Raw genomic sequence first — 8,401 nt, forward strand, 5'->3', positions numbered from 1 at the left:
GAGAATCACTGTTTCTGCAAAAATGGAGATAAAATAAAATGAAAGTCTACGAAGAGGGAGATGTGTAAAAAAGATGGGAGTGAGATAAAAGTGAGAGGTTAAGAGTAAAGAGGGTGTGATGAAAAGAGAGAAATAGTATAAAATAATGGAGCTTGGTTTGTCACGGGAGTAGTGTGTTGGTCGAATAAAACAATTTACAATTGTCACGGGAGTATTGCTGCTCAGAATCTCCTTCTCACGACACACACAAGTACATAACACAAGGTGAAACAGTCACGGGAGAGGAGGATGCTTCCTCCATTTGATAAAAAAGTCGAGCAGTTTAATTATTCATTTAAGTATTAAATTCTCTGGTTATGGTTATGATAAATTCATAAATAATTAGTAATCACAAATTAATAGTACTATTAAATTTTAGCCATTTGATTATTACAATTACTGTCCTATTTTTCCTTTTTCGTTCGTCCGCCAATAAATGTCGCATTTCACTTTTATCATATTTGTTAAGTGGACTATACATCCCACTAACTCATACCATTCACATTTTATTATAAAACCAATATATAAAATAGGTCTCACATTCCACCAATTTTTCTACCCATTTTACTTCATAAAGTCAAATAATTTCTTAAAACTCGTGTCGGTCAAATATGAGACATTTAATGGTGGACGGATGGAGTAAATTAGAAGATATAGTGGTTAAAATAATGTCATGGGATTAAAATCATTTCTTATATATGGTAGTTAAAATTAGTCACTTTCTTTCTCCTCAAATTCGTCTTAAAATTTTAAATTTACATAGCTCTCTCGGTTTAAATTATTTTTTGGTAAAAAATATATCAAATTAATTAAAGGTAATTTCATAAGGATTCTAACAAGATCTCAATTGCATATGTTCCGACGAATTTTTATTTCAATTTCCGTATATGTTGATAAGCAGATTTTATATCAATAAATGCATCAAACAATCTCAATGTAATGCATGTACTATATCAATAAAATTGTGTTCATATTTTCTGGTACTTGTGTTGAGATTCTCATGTCACTAGTTGATATTTGTAATACACTATGTTGATATAAAAAACCGTGAAAATTATTACATTATACTCCCTCCGTCCGCGAATAGAAGTCTCGTTTTTCCATTTTAGTTTGTCCGCGAATAAGAGTCTCGGTTCACTTTTACTCTAAATGGTAATTGGGTCCCACCTTCCACTAACTCATTCCACTCACATTTCATTTAAAATTAATATATAAAAGTGGGACCCTATTCCACTAACTTTTTTCCACTCACTTTTCTTAACATTTCTTAAAACTCGTACTGCCTATAAATGGGACTCCTAATGGCGGACGGAGGGAGTAACAAATTGACTACTTTACCCTTTTGTTGATATTTTATCTACTATTTATTGAAATACGTAAACTTTAATCTTATTCAATCATTTTAAGATCTAATATGCATTTTACTGAAATACGTAAACTTTTGTTGGTCTTAGTTGTGGAGTGGATACTATATGCATTTTAATATGACAATTAAATTCGAATTATGCTTATTTATTAAATAGACTATAGGCCATTTGTGATCCTAAACATATGACAATTTTTCGATTTTGGTCTAAAACATTATCTTTTGAATTATTGCATCCTGAACAAATGAAAACGGTCCGAATTTAGTCCATTTTGGATGAAACCGTCAAATTTTTAATTGTCAACGACAATTAAGTGAATTTTAACTGGATTAACAACTTTTAATTTGAATATTTAGGACCACAAATGGCCTTTAGTCTTTTTATAACAAAACAATAATAAATAGATTATACTAGTATTTAAAGAAAATTGAAGGGTCTCCTACTCATATTCTAATTAAAAATTATTAATCCAGTCAAAGTTTACTTAATTGTTGTTGAATGTTAAAATTTTGAATGTTCCATCCAAAATGGACTGAATCCGGACCATTTTCATTTGTTCATAATGTAATAAATCAAAAGATAATGTTTTGTATCAAAATCGTAAATCATCATGTGTTAGAACTACAAATGACTTTAAATGCGATTATTAGTATTAATATCTCATTGAATGCGAATTAATATTACACTGTAAACGGAGTCTTATGCTCAAATAAAAGAGTGGGCATATGAATTATTTGAGATATGTATGAAAATAGATTCTTTGTTGAGATTTTTGCGCTGGGTCGAAACGAGAATTAAATGATTATTGAGTATTTACTCTCTATGTTCTATAAATTTTATCTCATTTCATCATTTTTTTCCGTCCCACAAAGTTTGTTTCATTTTATTCCACTACATACCCCTATTTAATACAAAGTCAAACAATTTTTTAAAATCCACGTTCAATCAAACTGAGATAAATTTTATAAGACAGAGAGAGTATTTGAGATTTCTCAAAATCCCTATATGTTCACAATTATTTATAGATAAAATGATTTCTTTCGCTTCTGAATTCCAAATAATTCGCTAACTAAATCTAACCATTAGTAGTTTAGGGAAGAAGTATCAAATTTTAAATGTGGCGTTTATCTACGTGTTGTTAATTGATTTTAGTCGGGAGATAAATTTCTCAAATACAGTATTATTGATTTTTAGTTATTCATACCTACCTTTAAATGCATTGTTTGATGCTTACTAAAATATTCTTCCACTCTAATTATTGAATCACTTTTTTTATTGGGATGTTCCACTCTAAATGACACAGTTTTAAAAATAAAAATATCACTCTCTCTACTTTTTTATCACTCTTACTTTATTCTTTCTATTTAGAGCATCCGCAATGGTCGGCTAGCGACCGGCTAGCCGATTCGTCGCGCTGGCCGATCGGCTAGCCGAACCATTGCAGTCGGCGAGAGCGAAATCGGCTAGCACTTCGGCGTGGGCTGGCTGATCGCTCGGCGCTGGCCGATCGGCTAGCCGCCATTGTGGCGGCCCGATTGGCCAGCGCCCATTTTTGTTTTTTTGTTTTTTTTTTTTTAAAAACCTATATAAACGCGATTTTCGTTTCATTTTCATTTGCACCACTTGTTTTAACGAGTTTTCTCTCTCTCTAACTTTCTGTACAAGAGCATCATCGAGCGATGGATCACAACAACGAGTCCAGTCCAGCGACGAGTGGATCTCAAACTCCCACGGTACCTGTGGGATCTGGATGGGGGCAGATGGGCCTGGGGTTTAACATCCCTTGGAATCAGATGATGGGGATGATGGCCGGTGCACAGGGGGGTATGCCGGGGGGTATGCCGGGGGGAATGACGGGCGGCGGGCAGGGGAGTGGCGGGCAGTCAGCACCCGGGTGGGGGGGTATGCCCCAGATGCTGCAGCAGATGATGGGGATGATATGGCAGAGCGGGATGCCGGGGGGGATGCAGCATGGTATGCATCCCGGGATGCAGGGGGGGTTCAGGGGTCACCGGGAGGGGACACGGTATATCGGCCCTCGCTTGATTTTTTGACGGCTTCGTCTCACACGTCGACCCCAGTGGAGACGCAGTTCACTGGCGATGACCTTCTGTTATTGCATGATATTGGGATCGATCTCGAGGATCCGGATACTCCCGTTCTAGCGAGGCGGGCCGCGCCGAAGAAGAAGACGAGGGGGAAGGCCAAGGCGGTCGGCGAGTCATCGCAGCCCGCTGTTGACCACACCCCTGGCCGGAGGAAGTGGACGGAGGATGAGTACGCCGGGGTGGCCAGGGGGTGGTTGGAGGTGTGCGACGATCCGCTGGTTGCGAACAACCAGCGGGTCGTCAACATGTAGGCGAAGATCAGAGCTGTCTATAGGAGGCACTGCCCGCACGGGAATGACTTCAGCAACGAGGAGGTCCGGAAGGGGTGGGAGCGCACTAGGGCCGCGGTGGGCCATTTTGCGAATTTGTACGCCAACGCCCTCCGTCAGCTCAGTAGTGGGAAAAATGAGGACGACGCCCGGAGGATAGCCGCGAGTCAGTTCTCCTTGGAGGGGAAGTATAAGGAGTTCACCTTCTGGGAGTGCTTCTTGTTGCTGAAGGACTCCGAGAAGTTCCGGGCGGGGTGCGACGCTGGGTGGCCGAAGAAGCAGCGACTGAACTATAGCGGCGACTACAGCGGCAGCAGCGGCGGATCCCACGACCTCCCCCCGGATGCTGAGGAGTTTCCATCCCCTCCTTCATTTACTGGTCGCCCCAGCCCGGTTGGACAGAAGCGGGCGCAGCGGGCTGCGAGGGGCGGATCCCCCCTATCGCCCCGCGAGGTCCAGTCCTCCGCCCTCCCACCCGCCCCACTCGAGTACACTCTCCATTCGCGTAACCATACGTGGGATCAGATGTACAAGGTATTCCAAGAGTGGAAGGCCGCCACTGACCCCACGGAGAAGATGTTTCTTCACGAGATGCTCGAGAGCATGCGTGTTGATTTGGAGATCGCGAGGGCACGGCTAGCGGGTTCCGACGTGGGCTCAGATACCACGGGTGGCGGCAGCAGCAGCGGCGGTGGCGACGGTGACGGCAATGAGGAGTAGAGAGCGGCGGGGCTCGTGTGTGGAAGCCCTTTTTTTTAAAAAAAAAATCATGTACTTTTTTTTTAAAATCTTTGTACTTTTTTTTTAATGGAATGGATTATTTTTCCCGTATATGTGTCGTAAATTTAATTCCGTAATTTAATCGTAATTTTAATTCCGTAAATGTAGTATATTTTGAATTATTTTTATTGCGGCTGGCCTATGGCTGGCCTAAATCTGATGTGGCATGTGGATTTTTTAGTGTTGCTGACGTGGTAGGGGAGAGAATGGCTGGCCTATTGCTGGTCTATGGCTGACCTAAGCACCATTGCGGATGCTCTTAGTTTACAAAACAACATTATATAAAATCCTATGCCGAAATAGAAATGTTCCACTTACTAATTTACCTTTATTAAGATAATTATTGATGAGATATATTTCATCAATAATTCGTAGAACTCTACTTGATAAGTAAAACATAAACAATTTAGATATAAACCTGTAATTTTCATAAATGAAATTAAACATATATGATATTAAATTAATTTAAACACCAAATTAAGATATTAAGAGAAACAAGTTTAGTTTTATCGAATAAAATATCGGGCTCGCTTTCCCGCCTGAACGATAGTTGTATCGAATAAAATAGTGTCAGTAGTAGAAGCATTTTAAATATTAATTTGTATATGTATAACGTATATGTGTATATCATATTTCATTAATAAACAAAATTATCAAATTAAGGTATTAGGGAAAAGTATTGTTAATTTCACGTTTGCCGAAAACAAGAGTGGTTTTGAAATTTATTCTTCGTTTTCAATTATGTTTTTTTTGTTTATTTGTGTGTGAATTTTATTTCATCGTCCTAGTTATTTTCGAAGTTGTCTTTTATTATATTAATTAATGATTTTTTCTGATTAAATTAGGTTAATCTTTAATGTTTTATTTAAAAAAACATCTTTGATATTTAGGAATCCTAAAAATTAGGATTCATTTTTGGTTTCCAATGTGAAAGAGTAGCCATGTAACTATAAAGAACTATAGCTAGGTCGAAGTCGAACTATTCTTACAACCCTTTTTTTATGCTACCAATACGATACATTATTTTTCATCTTTCACATTTCAAGAATCTATTTCAGAAAAGAGTACTCCCTCCGTCTCAGATATCCATATTCTTCGGTGGCATGAAATTTTAGGAGGAGATATTAGGTGAAGTAAGTAGAACGAAAAAAATTGTTGAATATATTAATGAGGAGAGAAGAGAGAGGGATTTATGTCCAAATATAAAAAATAGACATCTTGAGTAGGGTATACTAAAAAGGAAAGATGGATAACTTGAGTGAAACGTTGAGAGTACTACTCCCTCCATCCCATTTTAGGAGTCCCAGTTGAGTTCGGCACGAGTTTTAAGAAATGTAAAGAAAAATTGGTGAAAAAAGATAGTGGAACGTGAGTTCTACTTTTTGATATTAGTTTTATAATAAAATGTGAGTGGAAAAATATTAATGGAATGTGGGGTCTAATACCATTTATAGAATATTTCAACTGGGATTTCTAAAGTGAGACACCCAAAAATAGTAAATCGAGACTCCTAAAATGAGACGGAGTGAACACTATTTAATGTCTAACTCACTCTCATACACATCACATAATGTACAGTATGCTCAGAACTTGTACTCTACAGTATACGATAAATTGATCACCTCACTCTTCTAACTTTTCTTTCACACTTTTCCGGTAATACTCCTTCCGTCTATAAAAAATAGAGCAATTGGTGCATGACACTTGTTTTAATATAGAATTGGTAAAGTAAGAGAGAATGGAAAAAAGTAAGAGACAAGGAGAAAAAAAATAAGTGAGAAGTAGTGTTAGTGGAATGATGTGTAGGGTTATTATTTGTTGAAAACTTTTTAAAAATGAATGTGCTCTATTTGTTGTGGACGGCCAAAAATGGTAAATGTGCCCTAATTTTTATGAACGGAGAAAGTATAACATAACTAGAATTGAGCATGCACATTTCTAGAACTCAATTAGACAATTACTAATTCATCTTCCTCCTCCTCTTATAAATCAATTTCATTTTCTTCCAATTTCGCATCATCACTGCTGATTTTCAAATGTGAGGAAAACTTTGCTCATTTTGGTTTCTGATTTAGACTCCGTTTCTAGATTTTTTAGTCATTAATTTGATTAAATGAGCAGATATTTTATAACTATATGGTAAGAAATTCAGATTTGATTTTGTTTTTAAATATTAGTGTAGGTGTCGTCGAACTTTGAACAAACAAAATATGTGAAATCATTTTTGTCTCAATCTACATAGTAAACTTTTGTAATTTTTTATTTAATTTTATAAACTAAATGTATTTCTTGGGAGTTGGTCATCTTGTTTCTCAATGCTATATAATTTATTTCTTCATTTGCGTCTTCAAATTTTCAATTCACAACTTCAATTCAGCCCTTTCCAATATCATTTAATTTCACGCGATTTAGTCTTCTATTACACTGATTTGATAAGGGCTCCAGAATTGATATATTCTTGAAATTTTCAAAAATTTAACAGTAGAAAAAAATTTATCATAGCTAAAGTGAAACAGTGTTTAACTGAAAGACAATACAACAATATCCAAAATAAAAACACATTATGGAGAGAATGAGGTTATCAACTTAATACTTGTGAACGTCAAAGCCATTCTCCATCTCTTCTCTATCTATATGAGTATTACTAAAAAATAATACTGTATCATATAAAAATAGAAGTAAATCCTAGTCACTCATTCAAGTGGCAGAAAAAAGTAAAGAAAAAACACAATCCTTGTGTTTTCAATCGTAGTTACTCATCGTAAATTTTGAAGTAAATCCTAGTCATCCATTTAAGTAATAGGAAAAAAAACATAATCATTGTGCTTTCAATTGTAGTCAATCGTAGCAAAAGTATAAGTAAATTCTAGTCATCCATTTAAGAAACAAAATAATAATTTCGTATCTTTAAATACAAGAAAGCACAACACCATAATCATCTCATCCCAGATTGTGCATGGAGCTCTAGACAACAAGCATCACGTGGAATGCAATCTTCTAATTCAGAAAGTTAGGCTCATATTTTGCATGGATCACAAACTGTCTTATTTCCCATGAGTTGTGATAATGGAAAGGAACATGTCGTTGGTGGCTCTTCTTCATCAGAGTGCGGAAGCTAAATTGAAGAAAAAGTTATCCGAGAACTCGGCATCACTTATTGTTGCTCTAGGAAAACAAAATGAGTAAATAGATGAGAGTATGAAACAAGCAAATCATCAAAAATAGCCACGGACTCAAAACTATGATGGAAGAAAACAAAATAATGACTATGGAGACTGGAGTTGTCCATATTCGATCCTTATTTTCAAGTTGAGAGAAGATATATTTTATAAAAAAAAAAAAAAAAAAGAGCTCAACTACAAGAACAATCAAATAACTATGCAAATTGAACATATCCTTCGTACTATGATAATACTAGAGGAGCTCATTCTGATTTACCGGGTTATTAGATTAAGTATTTCATTTTGTTATTTTAATTTGTTTTTTCTTTTTATTTACTGTTATGTCATTGTAATGTAATTTTCACTTTTAGGTTTTTTTAGTCAAAGGGCGTTTCTATACTTTTGCAATTGAGAGAACCATAAATTAGTTTATGAACTGTGCAATAAAATCAAACAAAGTCCATATTCACTAAAAATTGATATAATACCGTTAGAAGAACTTTCAGTATTTTTGGACAAAAGTACCTGGTCTTCTGCCTCTTGAGTAAAAAATTATTACCCAAATGGCAAAAAATAGTCATGAAATCCTTCCACTGATAGTAGATCAAGTGTGTGAAAATAATGTTCGAGAATAAGGCCTCCTTTGATATCATTGCAGAGTTGAAGCACTAACATCG

At 36.1% G+C, this 8,401-nt stretch overlaps 1 pseudogene; it reads left to right on the forward strand.

The window, feature by feature from the left end:
* The first annotated feature begins 3,256 nt into the window (after positions 1-3,256).
* On the forward strand, positions 3,257-8,012 carry LOC148931527 (uncharacterized; annotated as a pseudogene).
* The last annotated feature ends 389 nt before the right edge of the window (positions 8,013-8,401 follow it).

Source organism: Salvia hispanica, chromosome 2 (genome assembly GCF_029641045.1).
Source record: "Salvia hispanica isolate PSC_SH4W2 chromosome 2, Shi_PSC_v1, whole genome shotgun sequence".
NCBI lineage: Eukaryota > Viridiplantae > Streptophyta > Magnoliopsida > Lamiales > Lamiaceae > Salvia > Salvia hispanica.